Source organism: Acomys russatus, chromosome 12 (assembly GCF_903995435.1).
Source record: "Acomys russatus chromosome 12, mAcoRus1.1, whole genome shotgun sequence".
Classification (NCBI taxonomy): Eukaryota; Metazoa; Chordata; class Mammalia; order Rodentia; family Muridae; genus Acomys; species Acomys russatus.
Window position 1 is genome coordinate 1,168,534 of NC_067148.1, and position 10,015 is coordinate 1,178,548.

The 10,015-nt window shown below is 35.6% G+C and overlaps 1 pseudogene; it reads left to right on the forward strand.

The window, feature by feature from the left end:
- The first annotated feature begins 3,331 nt into the window (after positions 1-3,331).
- LOC127196128 (40S ribosomal protein S2-like) lies at positions 3,332-5,233 on the forward strand (annotated as a pseudogene).
- Positions 5,234-10,015: the final 4,782 nt, after the last annotated feature.

Here is a 10,015-nt window from a genome sequence, read left to right on the forward strand (position 1 = left end):
ACCAGTCACTTCCTTTAAGTTTCCACAAGCCATCTTCTGACTCTACTTACTGTTTTCTCATCAGTGTAGTGAAAGCAGATGTCACAGGAGAATGATCTCACATCAAAATCTTTTTTCCTTACATAAGTTTTGAATTCCTTATTCTTTATTCACTAATATTTTCACAATTCTTATCAGTATGTATATCCTGCAACACTATGGGACATAGCATTTTTTTTTCTTGCTTAGCATACTAGCTATATTGTAACTTAGCAATAGAAATTGTTTGTTGCCAAAGATGGTAGATGGGTGGAAGTTCTGAAGGGTGATAAATATATTCTTGCACACTGGTGAATTTTTTAGCCTCTGAAAGCTTTGAGGGGGAACCAAAAGATGGCTTACCAGGTAAGGACCTAAATGTCTGCCAAATCCAATGACCTATTTTCTCTGTCTAGCTATTACACTAAAGATTTGTAACATGTAGCATATGTAATCTCTATAATTCTTTCTTTGACAATGGTAAACACCCACAACTCTAATATGAGCTGGCTTTCAGAATTGTTATTGATCATTTGATTTTCTGTTAATCTTTGAGATATATTATAATTATAAAATTTCTCCCTTACATTTCATTCTTTCTCCTATATCTCTCTCCCCACTCTACCTCAAATTACTGGTACATTTTTTTATCTGAAGAAGCAGACTTCCTCCATCTTAGGTTTAAAGCCATCTTATAGTAAAGACAAACTAGGTTCATTTTTGTTTATAATTAAACCTTTGTTTCTCAACCCAAGGGTTGTGGCTCATCTATAACCTTAACTACAAATAGTTCTGTACTACCTTTTCCAGAAATGACAATCATGTGTTTGTCTCAAAAATGTTAATAACCATCTTGTAACCCAACCTTTGTTTCAAAAGATTGTTATGAATACATTATTATGGCTACCTGTTGTTAAGATCAACTTGAAATTATGTCTTTGTTTTAGAAGTTTGCTCTAATTGTTATGCTTATTTCTGCTCCTGTAATCTGGCCTATTTTGTCTGCTAAACTCCTTATTTAGAAACCCCCTACCCTTAAGTTACAAAAACCTTGTCTTTCTCACATCCAGTGCTGACATCTCAAACCCCACATTGGTGGGAGGCAGTCCCATATAGAAATAAAAAACTTTCTGTAATTAATTGCTTGCTTTAATTAATTTGCCCATGAGGATTTGGGTCAATGGCCTTTCTCCTCCCATCTTTGGGATTAGTATACCAATTGTTATTGCATCCATGTGGCAATTGATTTTAAGTTAATCAAAGTGAGACTCTTTTGTAGATTTGGCATTATTTGATACAATCAGTAAAAGAGAAGTATCAGAGAAAACCTCTGCTGAATACTGCTAAGAAACAATAAATTCCAATGCCTTCAGAGGTTATGTAAATGAAATCCTTCAAAATGATAAGCACCTCTCCCATAGATAGTTGGCAAGAAAATGAGATTTCAATCATCCCACCACAAGATGATAAATCCCACTAACAAGTTGAATGAGGTTGGGAGAAGCACCCGATTTCAACAACTAAATAGCAGCCTCAGCTAAAAACTTGATTTTATCCAGTGTAATACTACACAGAGAACCCAGCTAAGCCAGGCATGAACTTCTGACCTACAAAAACTATTATAATAAGTGGTCACAGTTTTAAATCACTGAGGTTGTTGTACTTTTTAATATACCATTTGATTGCTAATCACCGACATTTAAGAAACTGTACAATCCAATCTTCAAATATCTAACCTCTGTTATTTCTCAAGATAAGGCAAATAAAAATATTATTTCAGGGTTTTCCAGTTTCTCTCATTCCTATCTCCTAACCACAAGCAGAAGGTTCTTATTTCTGCCTCTGTACTTATTCTTAGGATATATGCTCATAAGCTGTATTTATCTAAATCTTTAAGGCCTGTGACTCTTATCTTCTGTACCACATTTCTCTATTTTTTCTATTATCTTATGGATTGTGTATGTTTTTACTAATATGTTACAAATATAACCAAACAGAGCTCAGATGCTTCCAAGCCTACGTTCAGGTCTGACGCTTAAATGTAGACATCCTACACTTCCCTTTCATCTTTCTTTATCACTTCATGGCGTGGGTGGGAAATAAAACAAATGCCACGTTACGCATGTCACATATGCCACACATATTCACATGTACACACAGACATGCACAGTCACATATGCACAAAAGAAACTGTTGGAAAACCCCACCCCTAAGCATACCATTGGTAGGCTAGTGACAGCAAAATGTGTCATAACCGGCTGCCAAGATGTGACACATTTCCACTCTCACCAGATGTAGCACATCCTCGTTTTGCACATGTGCAATATCCCCTCATAAAAAGGCAGTGCGTCCTCTCACTCTTCTCTTTCTCCTAAAACCCTTGCTCAGAGGCAGCCTCTGTATATCCCTTCTCCCAATAAACCTCTCAAATGAGGTCTATTGCATGGTATGGCTTTGTTGTGTCCATCGATCAAAGGATTAATGAAACTCCCTATACATTATTGAGAATCAGGAGCTACTGTCTTATGATTTCCTAAGTACTGAATTTAGAATGAGAGAGACAGCCAAAGAGATAGGGACTAAGATTTCTGCTTGTATAACTCATTGTTATTTATTTGACCTAGGAATGATGGTTAAGTACTGCAGCTGTGAAATAACCAACAAACTTGGCCTGAGCATTGATACATTTAAATAAGTTATGTGATATAAGTATCCATTCTAAATCTAACTCTGTTCTAAGCTGATCACTAAAACAATAAAATAAGCACATGACTTCTTCAGTCTTCCATTTTTATATTTTAGGAACCAGTTTGATATAGACATTGCCAAGTTCTGTGCCCAGCTCTGGTAGACCCCGGCCCTCTTAGACCATAGTTCTGTCTACTCTGTGTGCTAGTGCTCTTCTCTGTAGTTGTTTGTGAGAAGCATGAAAAACCATTCATTTCATTTCAGTTCCTTGACATACACCTGCACACTTACAAATTGGAGCCTTTGTTGCTATTGCATGCTATATTGCTTTTAGACACCTTTCTTACTGAGCCATTTAATACTGGAAGGTATTTATCTATTTATTTACTTATTTTTACATTAACCATATTAGTGTGTGTGTGTGTGTGTGTGTGTGTGTGTGTAAAGAAATTTATAAATTTCAGTGTATAATAATTTTTTGTGATAGCATGCTGTTACTCATTCACAAGTATCCCTAAGATTATTTTTGACAATCATGCTAGGTGTCTGATAAAATACAAGTTAAAAAACACAATAAACAAACAAAAAAACACCATTAGCTTTTTCTTCCTCAGGAAAACACCAAATGGTAGATGATGCTAGTGCAGCAGGATGGCCCAGAGTCCCAGCATTAGAAGGCCATCACTGGCTTCCACAGAGGATTCAGCAGTGGTTGTAGGGGCTGTGGCCATGGCCGAGGCTGCAGAGCTCATGGAGGTAAAGCTGAAGACAAGAAGTGGATCCCCATCACCAAGCTGGCCTGACTGGTTAAGGACATGAAGGTCAAGTCCTTGGAGGAGATCTACCAGGTCTTGCTGCCCATTAAGGAATCAAAGATTATTGACTTTTTCCTGGACGCATCTCTAAAGGATGAGTTCCTAAAGATCATGCCATGCAGAAGTAGAAACAGGCTGGCCAGCAGACCAGGCTCAATATTTTTCTTGCCGTTGGGAACTACAATACTTGTAAGAGATATGAGGAAAAGTCATAGATGTTTTGCTTAACAAAGTTACAAAAATCTCCAACTGGCCAGCATGATCTTTAGACATTCACAACAGCTGTTGAGGCTTTACGTGACAAAGTTCCAAAGTTTTCCAGTTGATCAGCACTGTCATTAAATATTATCTATGGTACGTGTCTACGTATCGAATAATTTTGCCTAAAAGCTGCTTTTTTCCTAAAACTGCCTTTCTTTCTATTTCTCACTTTGACTATGAGTTCAAGCTTACTGAAGTTTACACTGGAAAACTTTTTTTTTTTCCACAGAGAATATTGAAAAAAGGCATCCGAGAAAAGGTATGAGACAATGAGAGTTTTTGTCTCTGACTATTGGGATCAACCAGGCAGAGACTGCTTGAAAAGACAGTTAGGATTTTGACATAACAGTACCTGGGTTAGCTAGTGTTAGTTGTAGAAAAGTAAAACTTGTTCTTATAATAAATTAAAAGTTTCTTTGGAATCTGCCTTGAGAGCAACAGAAAGTGGGCTCGGAAGGTCATGATTTGCATATATTTTACAATAGAGGACCCTTTGGCAGTTAGCTCAGGTTTGGAGAAAGATGGATAGCACACCTGCTGGTTTGACACTGGTCAAGTCATGCTGATCATTTCTTAGATGCAAAACTTTTTGTATTTCCTTGTTAGATTTTTCTTGCTCTGCTGACTTTTAAATACTCTATTGATACTTAAAGATGAAAAATCATGATGTAATCTGTGATGAACAAAAATGGCTTCACTTTAAATAAAGTACAGGGGTTGGACCAAGATGGATTAAAAAAAAAATAAGATTCTCCTGGGATAGAAGATCTTTCAGTTTAGCACTTCAATGCCTGGGCCTCAATGTTTCTTTTCTCCTCTGTTCTTCGATCTCTCCTCATCAATTATTTTCTTTAAATAATTGTTCATCAATAGTTGGTTCCTGTAACTAAATGTTCTCTGCCAGCTTAATTCTCCTTACCATGGAACTACCAAGACTTTCTCTTCTGTATTCCCTAAGCTTGTCTATGGGAAGTGGTCACATTGGTCTTGATAGTGAGTGTTCCAGGAAGGTAGCCACTGGCATCCAAGGGGCCATCATCTTAGTCAAGCTTTCCATTGTCCCTGCGAGGTGAGGCTACTGGAGGAGTAAGATTGGCAAGTCACACACTGTTCCATGCAAGGTGATAGGCCTCTGTGGCTTTGTTTTGGTGCATCATATCTCTGCCCACAGAGGCACTGGTATCGTCTCTATTTCTGTGCCCAAGAAGCTACTGATGATGGCTGATATTGATGAATGCTACACATCAGCCAGGTACTGCACTGCCACCCTGGGCAACGCTATCAAGGCACCATTTGATGCCATCTCCATGACCTACAGCTACTTGACATGATCTCTGGGAAGAGCCTGTATTCACCAAGTAGACTTATCAGAAATTCAATGATCATCTTGTGAAAACCCACATCAGAGTCTCTGTTCAGAAGACCAAACTCCAGCTGTGGCTATAACATAGGGCTTTTTTTTTTTTTAATGAAGTGAATTCAGCCTGCTTTAAAAAACACCCTTAGGGGCCTCCCATTCTCTGAGAAGAAGGACGGATAAGGAAAAGACGCATGAGAGTGGGGCTGGAAAGAGGGAAGAAAGCATTCTGGGATCAGGCAGTAACGTAGTAATATGAAAAAGTAAATGGAAACAACAACAAAAACTGTTTACTTTCAATTTCCTCTGTTTCTTGAAAATGCTGAGAAGCATAAAAAGGCTGTCTACATATGTTAACTTTTATTCAGATTTAGAAAAACCTCTAGATTTTACCTTTCCAAGATTCAAACAACAGGCCCATTTTTGTCAAACTAAAATTTGAATTTTATATTGGCATTCTATTGCTGCTACCAAAAGGGAGAAGAGAGTTTGCTAACTAGCTTGTCTGTTATAGTTCTACAAACCTTGAAGTTCATTTATACACAAAATTAAAGGTGTATAGTTTTAAAGTGATAAAGTGTTACAATCTAAAAGCCTTTAATTAAAAATCCAAAGACTTTGTGTATACCTAGAGTAAATATTAAAAATTTTTATTCATCATCAATTTGCATATGTGTCCAACAACTATGAAGGAAATGAAATGACATAATAATACTTGTAAGAATTTCAGTTTTGATAATAAATCGAACTGAAGAAAGAAGATAGGCTCTGACGTTTAGTGTGATGTGCCATCTACTAAAAGTTACTTCACTTAGTTTATTCTTCCTTGACCTCTTTACTTCTACTTAGTGATACTGGGTATCAAGATAATGCATCTTGCAAGTTAGACAAGTATTTCCACTCCAACATATCCTCAGCTCATTTCTTCCTCATTTATTAATAAAGGAAGAGAGGTTTGTATTTATTTATTAGAGGTGATGGTGGATACTAAGTAATAATAATGATAAATAAAAATGCATTAAACCTCAAGAGCCAAAGTATTATCCTTATTAAGTATAGATATAAAGGAATCAAGACAATGAACAAGTGTGAACTTGAAAATTAGTAAATGCAAACATAGTTTCATAAAATATAAGAGAGGAATTATTTGCTTTTTAAATTTTATTTTGGTTTTGTTGTTTTGTGGATAGACAATGTAATGTATTAAAAAAAATTCTTTAGGCTTTATGTGAGCATCTGAAAGAACTGGTGATTATTGTTTTCCTTCCAGGAGAAAATTCTCACTTCTAGTTATTACCAAATCAAGCTGTGTTAGGAGGGGATCTAAGTCTCTATTATTAATTGCAGAGACCTGAAAAGAAAAGATAAAAGAAAGAAAACCTCTCAGACAATTCACTGTACATGGTATATTACAGAGCTAGCTAGGCTTTCTTGTTCTCAGAAAATCTTACTAACCTGGTGGATCAAAATTTGATGAATATTTTACTTTAACAAAGAAAAATAGTGTGTATAACAATTGGCTTTCTCTCCCTTTTCTTGCATGACTTGACCACAGACTGAACCCTTCATTGCAACTGTGCTGTTTCCACTCTGGTTCGTTCCCTGATGTGAAATGATATCATGTTTCCGTTGTTTCTGGATAAACTCAAGCACAGACTGAACCACAACATGGCTTGCAGCTTTGATCTAAGCCTCAGACAGAAGTATTGTCAAGTATGTCCAAACTGTCTCTTTAAAAAAAAAAAAAAAAAAAAAAACAAGCTTTCACTGGCATGGATGTGGAGAATTGTTTGCCTTCATCAGTTTTCCAGAGATCCGACACAAAAGGGCTACCTTCTGCCAATCCTATAAAGGGGCATTCATTAGAACTAGATCTCTCTCTCTCTTTCTCTCTCTTTCTCTCTCTCCTACGAACTCTGATTTAGCATTTTTTCTAGAAGGTTCCCTCTGGGCTTGTAGCATGTTTTATTTTTAATTTCCTTCTCAGTATTAACATCATTAACATTTGTTCAAATGGCTTAATAACTCCATTCAAAGTGTGAGCAATCAAAAGCTTAAATTACTATCCAAAGAATTCCCAAAGTTCAAAATTGATCAGTATGAATTTTTAATTCAGACCTTATTTGGCATTAAATAGGTTAAAACTATTCACAAAGAACAGATTCAGAGGTTAAATTTAGGACACACAGTTATTTAAGTTGATTTCACGTGTTATTTTTCTCTATTAAGCCTTCTGGTGACACTACGAGGATTATCTCAAATTCTTACAAAATTAGATGCATCTTACTGTCCTCTCACTTAGAAAAAGTTCTCTGTCCATTATCTCCTCACTCCCTATCACAAAGTCTATGTAACCTGCATTACTACTTGATCAATAATTCTCATATGTAGTCTTTGAGAAAATGTGCTAACATTTTCCCTTTTCTGTATCAAGCCAATAAATGCACAAATACAAACAAGAATATAAACCATATGGGATAAGCCTATCTCAAAATGAATATATAAATACATGAGATATTTTTGTTAAAGGAGTATCTTTATAGTCTCTCAAGCTCTCACTAAATGGTAAATATGAATATGATTCTTAAGCAAGTAAATAATTTAAAATGTATTGTGGAAGAAAATACTTGTGACTTAAGGAGTGCTAAGTATCCCTTTCCTCCTTTGCTAAAAGAACTCCAACTTTATAGATTATAGTGATATGAGTAAGCAAAATATCTACCTCCTTATACTACTTTGTGCTTATTAGAAAAAATATAACCAAATTTATCACATTTCCTGTTATATAGAGGAAAGTCACTGGAAATTCCTTTTTACTTGTTTTTTCTTCTTAGAACACAATGAGCTGCCATATTGTACTCTGGAAATGAAAGCTGGGTACTAACGGTATCACAAATTATGGCCCTTTGATACAACCTATGACCTTTTATGAAGCCTCAAAGATATGCGTCTGAATTTCTTGTTATGGGATAATTTAAAAATTAATTAATCTACCAAACTTAAGTTCTTGTTGTATGCAAATAAATACAATTCCAAATAAGTCACATATTACAAAATATTTACCAATACAATATTAGTTAACTGACAGGTATATACTAAAATAAAAAACATGTTATTTTTATTTTTATTAAAATAAATATTTCACAATAGAATATAAAATTATTATTATTATTATTATTATTATTATTATTATTATTATTATTATTATTATTATTATTATTATTATTAATTCACATTTCATGCATAATGTAGTCCCTCCACCTGCCCAGTTCCCATCCTCTGGTTCCCACCTTCCCTCCCTATTCTCCTATATTCCCCTCCCTAAACCTCTGAGATGTGGGGCCCACATCTCAGAGCCTATCAGGTCTCCTCTGGATAGCCTGCATCCCTTTTCTCTGTGTTCCCACAGGACCTCTATGCTAAAGGGCAGAGATTAAATCCCAGGCACCAGAGTTCTTGTTAGTGTCCCACTTCCCACTTCCCAATGTGGAGAATGAGCTGTTTCTTGGCTACATCTGAACAAGGGGTCTAGGTCCCCTGCTTGCAATGTCCTTTGTTAGTGTAGTTCTTATCATACAAGTCTTTCACTTGCTTGGTTAGAGTTACAACAAGATGTTTTATATTATTTGTGACTATTGTGAAGTGTGGTGAGAGTGGGGCATTGAAGTCTCTCACTACTAATGTATGGGGATTGATGTGTGGTTTAAACTTTAATAATATTTATTTCACAAATGTGGTTGCCTTGTATTTGGGGCATAGATGTTCAAGACTGAGATGTCCCCTTGGTGTATTTTTTCCTTTCATAAGTGTCCTTCCCTATCTCTTTTAATTAATTTTGTTTTAAATTCTATTTTATTCCATTTTAAGAAAATCTACAAAATAAACCACCTCTAACTGTTGCCTACCTTTGGATGCTTTCCTCTAACTGTACAGCCTTGCCTAGCCTCAGTAGAAAGAAAGCCTAAGTGGAAGAAGAGATAGCAGGGACTGGGAAGAGAGGAGGAAGAGAAGTTTTGAGGAAAATATAAATATATTACATGATTAAATTTTTAAATGCATTCTGATTGATTTAATTCTACGGCCTCTCTAGTTAATTTTTTCACCCTTATTTTCTCTCCTTTCTGTCAGCCCCTTTCCATGTATGTATATATATGTGTGTGTATATGTATCTATGTACATATATATTTATTTGCTTTGTGACTTACTAGATTACCCAGGGTCATTTGTGTGACTATCAGTTTAGAACAATTCATTAGAAACTATTGGGCTCTGTAGTTGGTATATAAATAAAGATGATGACTGTCTCTGCCCTAGAATCCATGGTTAGCCAGTATAGTCAGCAGATAAGGTTAGACTTATGTGGCATACTTCCTGATCCATTTCCAATATGACTCTAGGCTGTGTTGAATTCACAATAATGCCTACCCAGCACAATTCATCCTTCATCAAATTGATACACAAACACATCACAGTTAAGCTGTAATCTTTCCTTTTGTCCCCAATTTTATGTTATATCATAATATAAATAATATGTATTAAAAATAATACAGTAAACTTTAAAAATCTCACAATCTGAGAGAGGTGTAGTGGCACATCCCTTTATTCCCAGCACTCTGGTGGCAGAACCAGGTAGATCTTTTGAATTCAAGGCCAGCCTGTTTCACAAAGTGAGTCTAGAACAGGCAGGGCTGTTACACAGAATAACCCTGTCTCAAAAAAAAATCTAAAAGTAACCCCATAATCTTTTAAAAATCCCCCTTTAAATGTTCATTTTTCTCTTTTAAAATACCAAAGATTCTTAACTGAAATCATTGAAAAATTAAGAGAGAGCTAAATACTTAAATTTTCTATAAGGGAAAAAGGATACTAGACACAG